The 19,089-nt window shown below is 37.1% G+C and overlaps 1 long non-coding RNA gene and 1 other non-coding gene across 3 annotated transcripts; both read right to left on the bottom strand.

Annotated features, from left to right (window-relative positions):
• Window positions 1–1,151: 1,151 nt before the first annotated feature.
• On the bottom strand, window positions 1,152–15,062 carry LOC110007288 (uncharacterized). 2 transcript variants are annotated; one of them, XR_002280976.2, is made up of 5 exons: window positions 14,499–15,062; window positions 13,005–13,125; window positions 6,629–6,692; window positions 5,697–5,970; window positions 1,152–2,112 (listed from the first exon to the last, which is right to left on the bottom strand). It is a non-coding gene; the product is annotated as an uncharacterized LOC110007288 (long non-coding RNA). The 2 variants fall into 2 exon arrangements; XR_016058383.1 differs by lacking the exon at window positions 5,697–5,970 and having other exon boundaries at window positions 14,499–15,014.
• Window positions 15,063–17,495: 2,433 nt separating this feature from the next.
• LOC148781510 (signal recognition particle RNA) lies at window positions 17,496–17,801 on the bottom strand. Its single transcript, XR_016058667.1, has one exon.
• Between the last annotated feature and the right edge of the window lie 1,288 nt (window positions 17,802–19,089).

Below are 19,089 nucleotides of genomic sequence, written 5' to 3'. Positions count from 1 at the left end.
CTCAAACTTATTGATCCTTGCATTAGGGTTCGGGCAGGTCCTTGTGTGGCCTCAACTCATCCATGATCTTGAGACACTGGTATTAGGGTTCGGGCAGGTCCTTGTGTGGCCTCAAATCATCCATGATCTTGAGACACTGACAACACATATTGATGTGGGAGCATTGCATATTTTGGCATGGCATATTTTGGCATGGCACAGCCATAATTACAGTGACGTCTAAATTGTTGGACAGATGTAGCTCCTCAATTTTATATTTAATGGTCAAGATTAATTGTCACGTTATGTATCAAAATATGAATAGTCTTATTTTATACTCTCTTTCTCTCTAAATAATCAAATTAGAACCCCTATAAAAAATTTCACTAAAAGAAGTTGTTTTGATGTTCAAATATTTTAAAATTAATCATTTCGACATCAAGATACATAGACATAAGAAAAAAATTGGATTTCAAGTTATGAAAATACTGCATCTTGTATTACGTTTTTTAAAAATAATGCATCTTCATATCAGAGATCTTCTTGATCTATACTATTTTGAAGCTTTAAATTTTATAATTAGAGATGAAAATATATTTTGGGTGTATGCGTAGCTTTAACGATAAGGCTAATATTCACCCACCCCAATGATTGCAACTCTTTTACTGAGAAATAAAGACCCATGCATAAGACGATAGCGTGGTTGTTGCGGGCTGAATAAAGACCCAACCCACCCATTCCTTGATTACCTTTTATCAAGCCATTTTAGGGCCAGTAATATAGTTGGATCATTGAATGAAATGGTACATTTGCTGTCATGGGGGGCAAAAGTGAAAGCAACCCTTTTTTTTTTTTTTTGGGTGAATCTGTGGGGAGAGGACCCCTACCTTGACAGAAATTGAGTCTAAGATGTAGCGTTGCACATCGTCAAGCGCTAACCAAATAAGCCCAGGCTCTTTTCCAAAAGTGAAAGCAAACTTCAATTGTTGCATGTGTGTACAGCACGAAAGTGGCAAGCTCCCACTTCATGTGAAATTGCCAGGCGTGAGAGTCAAATACATGGAGGTGCGTGCTACTGTTACAAATACTTAAGAGCTCATCCTCTAATTCATTGCCTGAGAATCTCAAAATCTTGAGGCCGTGAATCAAAGTTTGAAGAATTATGCATGTAGTTTAGTAACGAAGTAAAACTGCCGTTCATTGGCAAACTTTTGGCTGATCAAACACTAAATATTCCCATAATATGACAAAAAAAAAGTGATCAAGCTTTCTTTTGGACTGTCTCCAAGAGCTGCTAAGCTCTAAACGGAAAAGCGGGCCACCAAAGCTTGTCTTGCATACAATACGGTAAGGCAAGGTCACTCAATAATGGATACCATGAACTGCAGATGAAGCAAGCCATCAATGAAGTAGGGGCTATCATCCTCCACGAATTTGGACCATGAGATGTTAAAGACGTTGGACCAGCCATAGAGCTCCTCCTTGGTGAACGTGCGTGTGAATGACAAATCCGGATTTGATAAATACCTTGATGCCAACGGCCCAGTAAACTTGAACTTAGCCTTAACACTCTCTATGCGCTCAACTCCCATGTGCAGACCAAAAAATTTGAAACCATTCTCCTGATCCTTGCATTCTGCGCAAAGGTACAACTTGTTGGCCCTTAGATGGAACCGGTCTGAGTATATGCTTCCCTCTGGAAATAGGGAAGGGGAAGTACATTCCTCTCGCCGCAGATCAAACAACACGATGCATTCATTGTAGGGTGTCTCCAACTCCACCACCTTCACAGGGTGGAATATGTAGGTGTGGTCAGCCATAAGAGCCCGCTGTTTTTGTGGGGCCTGAGCCTTAAATAAAATGGCATCCAACACCACCTTTGAGATGAGCCCATGTTCCAAATCTTCTCATTTGCGGATTTCTTTCAGCATGTGCTTCGTTAGGTAAGGGAATCGGATGAGGGGGATAAGTTCTGAGCCTAAGATCTCACGTCGCTCTTGAAGCTCGAGGTATTTGGCACGTGCCCACCTAAGGGCAAAGTTAAACACCTCGTCCTCTGACGGCAATAGTAGCTTCGATAACAACTGCGCAATGGCCGGTAGAGATAGGGAGATCAACTCCTCATCCTTGCACCTGTTGGCAAATAACAATGCATTGCAGCTGAAACAGTGAGGAGAGGATAAGAACTCCAACTCAATACAAATTATCAAATTAAGACTCTACACTTTCTTCCATGGGAAACCATCTAGTGTTTCAAAGCCATCAAGACAAACATGGCAGGGATTGGATCATAAATATGCACAAGCAGGTAGTAAAATGCCTATTTTGGCCTTGAATCACCTAGATTTTTTTTTTTTTTTGGGGGGGTGGGGGTGTATTTTAGACCTTTCAAATTTTTGAAAAAATTGACTAAAATCAATTGTAACTGTATTTGGAATGCTGAAGCAACCTAGTTTTGGGCTTTCTACACACTAAAGAGAGTCCGGCTGTGCGTTTCTCAAAATGAGAAATTAAAAATTTTCTCGCTTCAAGAAAATGTAGATCAGTTTACCAATTGGAACAGATATTTTCAACTTAAAACTTCAATAACACTAAAAGGGGGACTCTTCCCCATAAAAACCAAAAACAATATAGTTCTTAAGAGTATTGCATTTTGGCAGTACCCTACCATCTTTGCATCCAAGACATGACAAGTGGTTTTTAGGATTCATACCATGGCACTAACAGTATCCAGTAGCCATCAACAGCACTAGAGGAGACAATAATCCAATAGTGGGACCCAGTAGAACAAATAATCAAAAAAACCAAATCCAGTAGCGGCACACAATGCCTGGCCGGACAATGCCTGACCATCATCACTAATGACAAGAACTTTTTAGGATTCGTAAGTTTAACTCATTAAATTACCAATGCCTGTAGGATTTGACAGTCCAAACACTAGACTTGATGGTTACTAGTGATTTTCGTGAATGGGCAATTTAACAATATTAAAGAGGAGAAAGAGTAGATGATTGATTCACAAACAAGATTTTCAATGTCAATTCAAGACATTATTGCACCAGGAGATGAATATACAAGTGTGGTTTCAATGTTAAGGTATATTAGGTCCCTTAGGAACAAGTGGGATAAGAAGAGAAGGGTAATTCTAAATGTGAATAACCCATCCTTGATTTTCTCTTTGGAAGGAAACTGGTGAAGGCCAACGCCCACAAGAAGCTTCCAAAGAGGGGTAATACTAAATGTCATTAAGCCATCCTTAATTTTGTATTTGAAAGGAAACTGGTGAAGGCCAACACACACAAGAAGCTTCCAGAAGACCTACTTGGCGATATCCATTGAACTCAAGTCACCATAATGCACAAAAGGACTATATGCTAGCACATTAGATGCCATAGAAGGCCTCCCTAACCCAGAAGCAGGTGAATGACACTCGATCTTAGTCAAAAGTCTCAGAAAGGAATACGATAATATTCATAAGGACAAAATGACAGCAACATCATAAGGCAATAATATGTACAAGATACATATCATTCTTTGAAATCATCACATGAGTCTCGACCAACAATTATTGAATTCTTTACGAAGAAAATAAGCCCAGATAATGACACATACAATAGATGTGCCTTCAAGTTCATTTCTGAAGAGATGTAGTGAGTTTCTTTATTCATACAGGCTGTACATGTTCCTTCTAACGGGATTGAGATAGATTTTAGTACTTCAATGCAGTGACTAAACATACCACTCAATCCTTTCACAGCACATTTTCAATTGTAGAATACCAGTGACTCCTCAAAGAAAACAGAAAACTTCAAGATACATCGATTGCAGAAAATCCAGGTCAGATCATGTCCAGATGCTAGGTTAAACAAGAATTGTTCCAGAGAATCGGGTTTTTACAGAACACATCCAAAAGCCCAGTTGTTGTGCAAACACTCCAAACTGATAGTTTCATCATATTTGGATTTAGGGGAAGCCTGGTACCTCAAGGACTTTTCAAGAGGTATTCACTACATAAACTTAAAAAAGTATTCTACTGATTAGAAGAGAAACATTTATCTTTAAAAGGTTGTGAGATCTTAAAAATCCATAGATATGCACCCAAGATACTGCTTTATTCTGATATTTTACAGGATACTTCGGAGTGTGATAATTTTATATTTCAAATTGTCTTGATGCTTGTTCAACTTTTCCTGCTTGTTAATTATTGAACACTTAACAAAATATTCAAAAAATCAAAATTGGGTTTGGGTTTTGGAAACTTCATATGGAATCCAACAAGATTATTGGATTGAGTAAGAGATTTCTCCATCCCCTAAGGCCCCATTTAGATGGACCAAATATTTTGAACAGCAACCGTGTTTTCCTCCAGCCATGTAGAAGTATAAGTGGCCCAGCTTGGTCCATTCCATGATTCAAAGGTGATTTAATTTTGCTATAACCTCACTTCTCAACAAATGCCACCAAACACCTCTGACACTGCAGAAAAAAAAAAAAATTCCCCCATTTATAGATAACTTGCTTGGTTTGTCAAAGTTGTTCAAGCCATCCAAATGGGACCTAAATCATTCAAAACTCTTTGAAGCAAAAATAGTTGTTATAGGATACCCCGTATTCTTAATATCAGGTATATCCCAAACCATCTTTCTTAAGGACTCCTAACCTCATTATATTCTATACTCTCACTATAGGTCCCACATCTAGTTCATTGACACAGATCCCACCCTTAGCCGCTGCTTAAATACCAGTAAAAACAGAAGTGAATTTATCTCCACAACAAGTTTCATTATCACCATAAGGTGTGGGCATTCCCCATGTCACAATATATTGTGGGCTTATATGTACATGGTCCAATCATTTTGGTAATAAAGGGACATTAACCATCATTATTAACATCACAATCAATTCAATATTCAAGCCTTTCAAGAAAGAAAGTTTTTTTAATGGTAAGCAAGGGGAAACAAAAAATGTAGAAATTAATTATGAAAGCATGCAAGAAAGAGAGAATGCGTGCTAAAAAAACTCACACTGATGCTCGGCAATGGTAAGCAAGGGGAAGCAGACAATGTAGAAATTAATTATGAAAACATGCAACAAAGAGAGAATGCGTATTTAAAAAACTCACACTGATGCTCAGCAAGGCATTGCTTAGCAGCATCTGTGAAAAATTGTGCTGCATCTAACGTTTTATAAGGAAATTCTAAATATTGTGAGGCACATGCTGGTGTCTTTGGGAAACTACTCAGCAATAGGCTACATTGGCAAATGCATGAAACGACATCAAATTTGTTGGCAATCACCATCAGGTTCATTAGAAGTTCTGGAGTACTTGATGATAGTGTCCCACAGTAAATAAACTCCAGATGTGAATTTATCTCCACAACAAGTTTCATTATCACCATATGGTGTGGGCATTCCATATGTCGCAATATATTGTGGGCTTATATGTACATGGTCCAATCATTGGAAATAAAGGGACATTAACCATCATTATTAACATCACGATCAATTAAATATTCAAGCCTTTCAAGAAAGAACGAAAGTTGTTTTAATGGTAAGCAAGGGGAAACAAAAAATGTAGAAATTAATGATGAAAGCGTGTAAGAAAGAGAGAATGCGCGCTTAAAAAACTCGCACTGATGCTCGGTAATGGTAAGCAAGGGGAAACAGATAATGTAGAAATTAATTATGAAAACATATAAGAAAGAGAGAATGCGTACTTAAAAAACTCGCGCTAATACTCGGCAAGGTATTGCTTAGCAGCATCTGTGAAATATTGTGCTGCATCTAACGTTTTATTAGGAAATTCTAAATATTGCGAGGCACATGCTGGTGTCAATGGGAAACTACTCAGCAATAGGCTACATTGGCGAATGCATGAAACAACATCAAATTTGTCGACAATCACCATCAGGTTCATTAGAAGTTCCGGAATACTTGCTGATAGTGTCCCATAGTACATAAACTTCAGTCGATCCATGAAAGCTTTCTCCTCTAATTCAAACACAAGATATATCAAGTTTAGTGTTATTTGGTGTGCTATAACTATTGGGTTCTCAAATAGAATATATATGCACATTCACACTAATGGGAAGGTTTGCATATGCAAGGGCACAAACATACTATAAACTAGGCTGCAGATTAATGGTTTCCTTTCAATTAAATTTTATTTTCATAGAAACTCTCTATCACAGGCATATTGCTCTAGATAAATTGGAAATACCCCAAATTAAATTAACCCAAATAAGTGATATTTCATCCTTCTCATATAATTTTTTGACATTCATTAAAATCATTGTGAATCCTTCCAGGCCCTTGCTAGTCAAATTGAAATTCTACAACAGTATTAAGTTTCTTGTAAACAAGTGTAGGAACGTGCTGGTTTTTAAAACTTCCCAAATTCCAGAACTTATCATGACTAAATTACCGCAACAAATGTGAAAATGTAACATAGAGGTTGACAACACTGAAAAAATGAAATTTTAGACCTAAAAGTATCATCTGTGGTGCAGAATGGGCAGATAATCAAAATCTTACAGGACAGGCCAAATGCCTTTGAAACCTCACATAAGAAAGGTTGGGAAAATCTTTCCCGATATGTTTTCATGTTAATGATCAAAATATAATTTCTTATATATCATATTGAACTTACCAGATGCATTGATGCGTAGTGTCACAGCTTTCTGGTGGGATTCTTGCATGCCATTACAGAAAGGCTTCAAAACCAAGATCCATGTCAGTTATTTCACCCATAAAAGCTAAACAAACAAGTTTGCATGATGGTCCTTTGGGATCCATAAGAATGCTTTATCAGATTTTAATCCTAGTTCTTGTTAATATTCCTCTAAAATAGCAATAATCTTCTATTATTCTATATATAAAGCATGAGCAGGTTTGAGAACAAGTGTCAATCAAGAAATAGTTTTCAAGGTTAGGAGCTTGGTTAGGAGGTTGGTTTGGATAAACATTTATAATTTTTCATGCGTGGTAAAGTACGCTGTATCTATTATATACTAAGTTCACATAGAACCATTTGTATTATCCCGGGTATATTCTACAGTGATTGAAAAGTAGATATATAATTTTCAAAAAATAAAAACTTAATTTTTTAAATTAAAAGTATTCTTTTGTGATTAAAAATGAATTTCTAAATATTACATCTAGAAAAATACTTATCAATTGTGATAGAATAACAGTGTAGTATGCTCCCATAAGAGCAATTATACACATTTGAAAAACCAAAAGAGTATAGAATTGATTGCCACATGACGTGGCAAAAGCAACAATAATTACTTTCTCTTTTTTACAACATGACCAACATCTTTAAACAAACAAAAATTGAGTCCTTAATCACTTCTCTTTGGTGAACTACGACAAAAGCACAATGAAGGTGGCATTGATGGCTTTGTGTTCTAAAGGCCATAGAGAGATCCTTAATCTCTTCTCTTCGGTGAACTACGACAAAAAACAACCTTTGGCTTCTCCCTCGCTCTCTTTCCGAGCCACCCTTTCGCGGGACCCCTATACCAGGAGTCCCCTAGACTGGCCTCCTCAACCTCCCCATGGAACATCCGCGGCCTGGGACAGCCACGCAAACGAAATGTAGCGAGAGACGTGTTCGCTAAACACTGCCCCTCTGTCTTAGCTCTAACTGAGACCAAAATACAGGATACCACACTTCAGGTGATCCATTAGGTCTAGGGCAGGAAACCCTGTCAGTGGCTCTCTCTACCCACGACAGGGTCTTCAGGTGGTATCTTGGTGGTCTAGAATCCTACGGAACACAATCTGATTTCCTCGCACATTGGGGTATACTCGGTGACGATGCTACTTTCTAGATGGTCAGATGGGGTCCTGTGGAAATTTTCTGCAATCTACGGTCAAAACTCAGCCCAGCTTAGAACTCTTCTTTGGGCTAAAATGGACTTCATAGCATCCCTCCCTCACCACTCGTGGTGCTTGGGAGGGGACTTCAACACAACTAGATGGTCATTCGAAAGGAACTCCAACTCCAACATTTCCCAAGGAATGCTGGACTTTCGGACTTCATATCTCATAATGAGCTAATAGACATCCCGCTTCAAGGGAACCCGTTTACTTGGTCCGACCACGGCTCCCAACCTAAACAATCCAAACTGGTAGGTTTCTCATCTCCCCCTCTTGGGATGAGATATTCTCCAAGTCCCATGCTTTAGCCTTGCCTAAACCTACTTCTGACCATTGCCCTATCCTCCTGGACACCTCAGTTGTCCCTAGAGGTCCCAAACCGTTTAGGTTTGAACTCGCTTGGCTTGAAGAAGAAGCTCTGGCTTCACTAATTCCGGTATGGTGGAATTCCTTCTCGACCCAAGTCTCAGGTAGAGCTGGCTTTAGGCTACAAAAAAAACTCCAACTTCTCAAAGCCTCCCTTAAAACATGGATTTCCTCCCTTCCAAGAAATTTCTCACTGACTAAGAATAGCCTGTTGAATGCCATCCAGGCTTTAGATGTGACGGAGGAATCGAGGCCTCTATCGACCTCTGAGGCTAGCCTTAGATCGAACATTAAGTTGGACTATCTTGCTACCCTGAAAAAAGAAGAGTTGTACTGGTACCAGAGATCCCGAATTACTTGGCTTAAATCAGGAGACCGGAATACCGACTTTTTCACAGAATAGCAAATTGTCAAGGACAAGATAACTCCATCTCCACGATTAAGGATGGCAACTTGTTCTTGAACTCTGCCACGAATATTGAACTTACCATCCTCAATTACTTCCAGAATCTTTATTTAGCCCCATTGTATCACAAACCGAGAATGGATAATCTTCCCTTCTGATCTCTCCCATCTCACTGGATTGATTGGTTGGAACGGCCTTTCTTCGAGGCTGAAATCTTTATAGAGATTGAGGACCTGGGAAAAGACAAGGCCCTCGGTCCAAACGGATTCCCAATCGCCCCCTTTAAAACCTTTTGGGGTACCTTTAGGAACGACTTCCTTCTTTTCTTCGAGGAATTCTTCTATCGTGGAAAATTGCTCAAAGCCATCAATGCCACCTTCATTGTGCTAGTTCCTAAGATAGAAGGGGCTGAGGAATTGAAGGACTTTCAACCTATCAGCCTGGTTAACTCTACATATAAAATCCTATCCAAAGTGTTGGCCTCCAGGCTCAAATAGGTTCTTCCCCTTGTCATCTCCCCATCACAGTCAGCCCTTCATCAAGGACCGACAGATACTGGACAGGGTACTGGTGCCCCGCGAGCGTATACACACTCGCCACCGCTGGAAAAACCTGGCTTAATCTTTAAGATAGACAGGGAGAAGGCTTACGACCATGTGGACTAGCCCATACTCGACCTAGCATTGTCGACGATGGGATTAAGGGAGCGTTGGAGAAACTAGATGAGGGGATGCTACTCGAATCCTTTCTTTTCTATCCTCATTAATGGGACACTAAAAGGGTACTTCCCTTCCTCCAGGGGCCTTCGCCAAGGAGAACCTCTCTCTCCTTTCCTCTTCACCATGGTGGCAAAAGTTTTTAGCTAGTCCATCTCCCGCATGTATCAAGAGGGACTCCTCTCTGGCTTCAAGAGCAGTAGGAATGGCCCGAGTGTATCTCATCTACAGTATGCAGACGATACGTTAGTCTTCCTGGATGCAACCCTCGAGGAAATCGAAAACCTCTTACTGTTTTTGATCTGTTGTGAGCATGCGACGGGGTTCAAAGTTAACATGGCCAAAGTTTGGTCTTTCAAAGCCCCTCCAAAAGTTCAAGCCTTTCACTGGATTACGCGTTTCGAATGCACACTTACTATAGACATACTCCAGGGAAGAGATGTCCAAACTCCCAATAGGTGCGTCATGTGCCTATGCAAGGAAGAAACGAAACCCGCACTTGTTCATTCAATGTCAGTTTGCCCTTCAACTTTGGAGTAAAATTATCCAACTTTTTGGAATATCTTGGGTACCCCCCCTTCAATTCCGACCTGACTTCTTGCTCCTTCGAATCTAACTGGCCGAAGTCGGGCAAGATCCTCTGAAAATCCTCTTTAGCCACAACGTTGTGGACCATCTGGCTAGAAAGAAATTCGAGAATTTTCCGTGGTATCAAAAACGAACTTCCAACTCTGTTTCACAAGGTTAGTTAAATGGTAATCTTTTGGGCTTCCGACCACAATCTGCTCACGGGGATTTCGGCGGCTAGTTTCCTTCGCAATTGGGTGAACCTTATTCAACTAACCTCTCACCGCAACCCAAGAGTATCGAACTGGACTTCCCCCGGGTGGGTGATATTAAGTTCAATTTTGATGGATGCTCCATGGGAAATCCAGGCCCAACGGGCGCAGGAGGAGTCTTCCGTGACCATAACGGTGAAGTCATATCATCCTTCTCAGAACACCTTGGTCACCAAGACTCACAGTTCGCATTGTTGATGGGAACCAAGAAATTTAACCCCTCTTGTCCCACGGCTGCACATTAGAGGGAGATGCCAAAAACGTTATATCTTGGGCTGCTAGAAAGGCCCCTCCGCCTTGGTACCTAGCACACATTTTTGACGAAATTGAGAAAACTTGCAGGGGTATAAATGTCTCATAGACGCATATTTGAAGGACGTCCAACAACTTCGCAAATCGCCTTGCCAATGAAGCAGCTAGGAACCAGCCTCATGCACACATCTAGATGCATACAACAGGGAGTCCATTATCATTAGCACGGCGGGGAGGCCCCCTCTTTCTAGATTGTCGTCTTCTATCTTGTAATGGGCACATTCTAATAAGCCCCTATCTTTTGCTTCACTGATAATGTTAGAGCCAGTTTTTTAGAACAGGTCACTCCCTAGTGACCAATTTTTGGTTGAGAGACCCGGTATGTGGGTTACCTCGACCCTTACTTTTGTAAAACTCTTATTATTATAATATTTACCGTTAAAATTTTCAAAAAAAATAAAAAATTGAGTCCTTGAATATCTAATAAAAGTAATGGATGAAGTTCCTTAAGGCCTGAGCTTTATGAAAACAAAATAAAGCCACACCTCAAATCCTCATTCCAAAAAGCACTTCAAGAGTCGAAAATCTCCATTATGGCTCGAAAATCAATTTTCAGCACCAACAATAAAATTTGAAGCTCAAAAAATATTATAGATCTTGCGGATCTATGAACACTAATTTTTCGGGTAAAATGGATGGTCTAGAAGATTTGTTGCAATATACACTATTTTTAAAATTTGAAATCCTGATTTTTCTTTTTACAACCATAATATTCAAGCCGAGATGATTGATTTGAAAGTTTTCATTGCATGAATTGCAATTTTATGAATTATGAGGTGAGGGTTTATTTATTTTGATAGTACTGCAGCCCTATCAAATCATTACATTATAAAATAAAAATCATTTCTAATTTAATCGATTTAAATTTATAGCATTTCCTAATATTTGTTAAAAAGCTATAGTTATATATATAAGATAAAATTTCTTAATTATCATTATTTGAAGGAAAATATAATAAAATATTTAATTATTTGAAACAAATTATTTCTCCGAGTTATAATTTCTTGAGTGAAAATTCCCTAAAACAAAATTTATTTTTATATAATATTTTGTAAGTAATTTTAATTTGCATATCACTCCCATATTATAAGTTAAATTATGAATATTTAAAATATAAAATAATTTCACTTTATGAGCAATTTTGGATGATCAAACTTCAAATCTTAATTGATAAACAAAATGAATTTATGTGTATATTATACAACATAATAAATTGGGGGCGCCCGGGCATGGTTGGTTGCTTACTTTTTAATTACCATAGTTTATTTGAAAATACAAGAAGTCTTTCATTCTGAAAAAAATCTTTTACCTGCTTATAATTTTATTAAGGGAACTTCTCTAAAATGAATATGGATTTTATAATAAATTTCAATATATACTAAGTAAACTATACTTTTTTTATTGCTTTTAAATATTTATTTTAAAAAATATAAATACACATATTATACAATATAATAAATTGGGGGGTGCCCGGGTATGGTTGGTTGCTTACTTTTTAATTACCATAGTTTATTTGAAAATACAGGAAGTCTTTCATTTTGAAAAAAATCTTTTACCTGCTTATAATTTTATTAAGGGAACTTCTCTAAAATGAATATGGGTTTTATAATAAATTTCAATATGTACTAAGTAAACTATACTTTTTTTATTGCTTTTAAATATTTATTTTAAAAACTATAAATTTCTTATTACAATGATTTCAAATTTAATTAATAAACAATTTAAAGTTATAAATGTAAACTAAGTTTCTTAATTGGCCAATGTAATAATTAATAAACAAAATTAAATTTAAATAACTTTTTATTCATAAATAAAATTATTTTTTATTAAAAGTAAACAAATGACCGCACATTTTCTTTTATTTACTTGGCACTTTAGCGATCAAATAAATAGGTGTATATATCAATCTAAGTTACGATATGGATGTATAAGACTTTACAAGCTCATATATAACTTAAATAATACTAATATGATTACGAAATGTCAATAGGTTATGTATTTCCTCTTGTACATGATCCCTCAACTCAAAATCCTAAGAATAATTTTTAAAAAACTAAAATTTCAATTCTTTTCTTTAAAATATCCATCGAATGATGGATCCTTTAAATCTTAGAATTATTAAATGCAATTAAGTAAGAAAAAAAAGTATTTCTCAAATTAGAAGATTAAATCATAATTTTTTTAAACCAGTTTTAAATAAGTCTTACATTCATGATAAGTGTTTTAAAATAAATTTGGCAAAAGTTGAGCGGCTGGCACAACATAGTGCCACCACATAAATGACTCCGTGTCCGTGGCTCCCCTTTCAGAGGTGGCGTCTTTTTTGGTTGTACAGCACACCCCTTCCTGAGATGCAGCCATTTTTGCTTATAGAGCTCCCAATCTGTGGGAAGCCTATTTTTTGATATGTTGGACTCTTTTACGATATATATAAACAAAAGTTAACATGTTCAAAGAAAAAAAAGCTAAATAAATATAGTTGGAAGCATAGTTGCATCATACCTTGTAAAACTAAGGACTTCTTGCAGCCAAAATTGCAGATACAACATGTAATCTTTTCACTCTTAAAAAATTGAATAATCTTTGCTCCAAGATGGAACACGGTTGTTTTCTATGTCATTCCCTACAATGAAAGTGAGTTGTCAGATGAATAATACTGAATAATAGCAAGGTGATGAACAAATATCCAGAACAAACAAAACAGAACACATCAAAAGTAGAACGAGAAGAGAAGATTTTTTCCAACATGAATGAATCTTTAATCCCTTGGAAGATCATCAAAACATGGTCAAAGTAAGCTATGAAATTTTGATGGATTTCTCTAGATGAAAAAGACTTCTAAAACTGTTGCGAAAGTTTTGAAGGGAGACATAATCATGTCTTCAACTTTCTCGTGCACTTAACAAACATGATGTCATCAGGTTCAAAATTCTTGAACTCAACACCCCTAATTTTCAACCCAAACTTGGCTAACAAACCTTAGGAACCTATCTAAACCTATGAACCTACTTTTGTAGGCAACGCACAACAACCATTGATTTAAGGAAGCTGCAACCAGAGTGAACTTCGATATCTACTTATGGGTTTCCATGTAGAAAGTTTATTTTTAGCCTCACAGCAATAGAGAGGCCGGTTTCTAGTAAAATTACGAGCACATCTTCTTGTTTCAAATGTTAGAGCAAAACATCTTCGAAACTATTACCACAGGCATGAGTATCCTTGATCTCTCATTGAGGCTTTATAACTCTCAAAACATCACTAGGTTTTGGTTTTACCTTGTAGATCAACCTACCCTCAGTTGGCTTCTTTTGAAGCTGACCCCAAGTAATCCTCTGCAAGACCTTTCTTATCCTACATTTCATCAACACCCAAATCAATGGAACAGTATACAAAGAGACCATTTACTTTTGATACAAGGAGGTTGCACTTACTCTTATCCCTCAAATTTCAAATCAGGTGGTTGTAAGGGCGTTATTGACTAGACTGAAAAAAAATTTAAAAAAAATTTCTAACTTCCTGACACACCCCAAGCCATCCAATTTGACATCTAATAATTAGAAATAATTGTGACCTCCTTATATCAAAGATAAATGGTATCATAGTATACAATCCCCATGTTAACTAATTCCTCTCTAGATCCTACACAGATGATCTCCGACTAGCAGTCATGTGATGTTTGTCTGAATTCCCAAGAGCTATAAGCTATTTCACTGGATGAACAGAATTACTCGCCCAGAACGCCGGAATTTCAAAATATCAAAGTTAGCAAAGAAACCCTGACTCTGTTTTTTTATCTATCCCCCATTTCTTAGATCATTATTAGCTCTATCTCATACACGCACAAGGCACACCAAAAATCAACAGCACAAAGTAAACACTCATCAAGCATAACATGATAAACACGATCATAGAGAGAAAAAACGCACTGAGAGCGGGAAAACAAGTAAAGCGCGAAGAGAGAGTACAGAAAGGCAAGAAGGAGAAGGAAAATTCTACCATTCTTTTGTTGCCTGGCCTTCTTGCTTCTTTTCTCATCCTCACAACCGGGTTTGTTATCTTCCATGATTTCAATCCTGAAAACCCTATCCGAGTACCTCGCATCGTCAAATGCAAATGAAAAATCAAGAAGTTCAATGCTGCTGGATTTAGAACTAGAAACCGTCCTCATTAAGCCTCATCGACTGAGAAGCTGAAATCCTCTACTTTCTTTAAATTTTGAAAGATGGTGCTCATGACCAGTGAGAAACGTCAAGACTAATCTAAACGAGTTCGAGTTTAGATTATCTCTTTTCTCTCTCTCTCTCTCTCTCTCTCTCTCTCTCGTTTTCTTCCTGTGCAAGAAAGGACCACTCCCCCTCTCTAAAACACTCGTTGGTTTTCTTCATGTTAAGACCTCTCTCCCTCTCTCTCTCTAAAACAAGACGAGGTACTTTTCTTCCCCCTCTCTCTGTAAAAAAAAGACCATAGAGAGGGAAAAATCAATTACTGTTCAATTGAATTAGTTGGAGGGAGGAGAGAGAAAAAAGGGCCTCGGCATTTTTGTCCAAACTTTAGTGGATGAGGTTTCTATAAGGCCTAAGCTCTATGAAAATAAACTAAATTCTCACCTCAAATCTTCGTTCGCAAAGCATTTTTTGCAATAGAAATTTTTATGACTCTAAAATAAATTTCCAATGCAAACAATGGAATCAAAACTGAAAAATGGTGTATATCTTGCGGATCTATGACCATTTATTTTTAGAGCGAAATAGACGATCTAGATAATTTGTTACAATATGTACTATTTTTAAAGCTTGAAATCTTGTTTTGTTTTCACAACAATATTGTTCTATGTCAAGATGATTCACGTAAAAGTTTTTTAAAAAATTGTATGCAATGAGACTATTTACTTTTAATATAAGAATGTTACAATTACTTACAATCATTTGATGTAAAATCTATTAGCTTGGGTATGTCACAAACTTTATTTTGAACTCTGAGTTATTTTGCCTCGCCGATCATTGTTCACTCTTGTTTCTTGAATCCAAGTTTATTCTCCCATATTGTGTTGGTCATTCATTCAATCATATTGCCTATTTCGTTGTTGTTTTAATCATTCATTCATTGTATTGGTTCTAAAGAGGGGTTTAATTTCCGTCATTATTTGTTACGTACAGACTAATAATGGGGATACAATATTTTTTTTAGTCTTCTCAAATTTTTGGGGACTTAATTATTTATTTATTTATTATGGGTGTATTTTTTTATCTGTAATTTTATTAGTGTTAATTTGTTAAAAATAGGATTAGTATAAGATTCTTTTAATTAGTTTAATACTTATTTTATTTATGAGTCCAATTTTTATTGAGTTGTTTTAGAAATGCTTATGTATCTTTGAAGCTTCTCTTATCCTTGACTAGGGACATGAGATAATTGGAAATCTCTTTTAGATATAGAAAGGAAAAATAAGTAGTAGGATAGTAGTATATTGGATGGAAGATTTTTGAAAGGGAACCCTTAATAAAGGATTCACGTAAATTGTAGAGGATTGATTTTCATTTATTGAAAAAGAAAGTTTGTTTTTTGTAAAACGAGAGAGCGCACGGGTTTATTTCCTCTTATGCTTGTGGGCCTGTAGTGAACGACTCAGATCGGCACGTTTATTTCTTATTTTTGTTGATTTCTTTTCATTTTTTATTTCTCTCTAAAAGATGGTTGTTTTGCCATTGTTACTGGGTAATTTTATGGAGTACTTGGATCCACACGTTTGTTCCTTCTTGTTGATTTTCTTTTAAGTTTTTATTTCTCTCTCTATGATATCCTTCTAAGTTTTTTAAGTTTTCATATATCTGTCGATCTAGATTATTTTTGAAGCTTTAAACTTTATAAATAAAAATGAAAATATATTTCAAAGCTATTACAATGATTTCCCGTAATAAAACCATGCTATTATAATATAATGAAACCATGCCAGTTTAGCGGCTCCGCTCTATGCAAACCAGACTTCGGACTCAAAACATAAACCGACTCTAGACTCGAAAATAAATCGGACGTTTAGAGCCTTTGCTCTATGCAAACCGGACTTCGAACTCAAAAATAAACCGACTCTGGACTCAAAAATAAACAGATAAATTGGACATCCGGACTCTGGACTCAAAAATAAACGGACTAAAAAATAAATTGGACATCTGTTTGTTCAGAGGCTCCGCTCTATGCAAACCGGACTTCGGACTCAAAAAAAAAAACGGACTCTAGAGTCAAAAATAATTGGACGTTTAGAGCAACCGGACTCCGAACTCAAAAATAAACGGACTCGAGACTCAAAAATAAACGGACATTGGACTCAAAAATAAATTGGACATCCGGACTCTGGACTCAAAAATAAACGGACACTGGACTAAAAAATTTGGCAATAAACGGATTTTGGACTCAAAAATAAATTGGACATCCAGCAAAAGTCGGACTCCGGACTCAAAAATAAATTGGACATCCGGCAGAAGTCGGACTTCGGACTCACTCCGAACTCAAAAATAAATGGACTCCAGACTCAAAAATAAACGGACACTGGACTCAAAAATAAATTGGACGTCTGGATTAGAAAAAAAAATAAATTGGACATCCAAAATAAACGGACTCAAGCCTCGGCTCTAAACCGGACTCCGAACTCAAAAATAAACGGAAACTAGACTCCAAACTCAAAAATAAACGGACACTGGACTCAAAAAATAAAAATAAACGGAAACAGGACTCCGAACTCAAAAATAAACGGACACTGGACTCTAACTCAAAAATAAACGGACACTTGACTCTAAAAAATAAAAGACAAACGGACACTGGACACTTGACTCAAAAATAAACGGACACTTGACTCTAAAAAATAAAAGACAAACGGACACTGGACCCTAACTCAAAAATAAACGAACACTGGACTCTAAAAAATAAAAATAAAAGACAAACGGACACTGGACTCTAACTGAAAAATAAACGGACACTGGACTCTAAAAAATAAAAATAAAAAATGGTTGTCCATATGAGTATGGAGCTCTAGAGTTTGATTGGGCAGTCCACGCACCAATGTGTTATCCTTCCACTGCCAAGAGGAGGAGGTAATCGCTGCTCTGTGAAACCAGCCTCACGCATTCTCCTCCATTCTAAGTCCGAGCCCACCCTAAACCTTCGGTTAGAGGAGCAAAGCCGACTCCTGGCTTGGAAAGGACACATCGAATCAAGCGCAACCAGCCCACCCAAGAGAGCCAAATCACAGTTCAACCACCTTGTGTACCCTCGCTTGAGTTACAAGCCCACGCTACCGAGCCCGGTGCTTATACGTCTTGGACTTGGAACTTTTATTTGTTTTAAACGTCTTGTGGGGCTTTGATGTGGGACTGAAGTCACACTCTTCCCCTCATGTTTATTTCTACCTCTCTCTATTCCTTCCAAATATGTCTCTAATTCTATCCGATTAAAATCCAAGTTTATTCTCCTCTTCTCTCTCTTCTTTCTCTCCCCCTCTCTCTCTCTCTAAATTTTTTGTTCTCTTGCTTCTCTCTCTATGTAATCTTCATTTCCTATTTGTTGCATTCAGGACTATACCTCCTCCTCTTCTTCTTTTTTCCAAAAAGTATTAACTTCATTCTCTCTCTCTCTAATATACTATATGCTCAGGTTCCAATATATAAGAAAAGTAGTCTATGACTCCGGGGCCAATATAGACAAGAAAAGTAGTCTATGACCCCGGGGCGAGGGCGGTGGTGGTGACAGTGGCCGGTGGCAGGCGGGGGCCGAGTGGGGGCCGGCTTCGGGGTGGGGCTGGCTGCGGGGGCAGGGTATAAAACACTAATTTTCTCCAAAAAAAATTATCCTTTTTGCTTTTAATTTATTTTATTTTTTGACATCAATAATCTTCATTATAGAGACTTTATAATTAGATCAAAATTTCATCTAAAAAATTAGATTAAAAAGACAAGCTGCATATTTACATGTGAGTCATAGGACTCATATAAACGTTATCCGTATACTAGCGGTTTGTTCTTGCATATCTCTACCAAGTTTCCAAATTAACCCCGTAGGTACATATAATTCAGAGGAATATGTGAGTGATTCATACACAACATCTCTTTCTTTTATCAAGGGTTCCGCCAATTTATATGTTTCCCCAAGTAATTGAAATTCAATTTCTTCATCTGCATCTTCAATTTTTGGAAACTTATGAAGTTCTTCTACCAAGCCCTAATCAACAAACCTACAAAATCTTTCAAAATGTATCTGACTAAATCCAAGTATTGTAGACATTCCCTCGTTCCATTCCGAAGCATCTTACTTAAGTTTTCCATTTATTGAAAAATCTCATTATTGGATCACTCTTTATCAAACCATACGGATCGATCCAGCAATGATGGAATGTATATTCTGTTCACTGAATCACATGAAATTTTATCCAACTCCATATACGTATGAAGGAGGGATAAAAAGAATTTTGTACTTCATTCGAATTGGCAACAGTAACAAAGATTCTGGCACTTATTGAGTTGAGCTTTGTTTTTGTTATAGAATAAAAATAGAATAGGGTTGGGTCTTTTCGATCAAATTTCTACCTAATTTAATTATC

Source organism: Amborella trichopoda, chromosome 6 (genome assembly GCF_054954075.1).
Source record: "Amborella trichopoda isolate Santa Cruz 75 chromosome 6, AtrichopodaSantaCruz75HAP2 v2.0, whole genome shotgun sequence".
Classification (NCBI taxonomy): Eukaryota; Viridiplantae; Streptophyta; class Magnoliopsida; order Amborellales; family Amborellaceae; genus Amborella; species Amborella trichopoda.
This window is presented reverse-complemented; position numbering and strand designations above follow the sequence as displayed.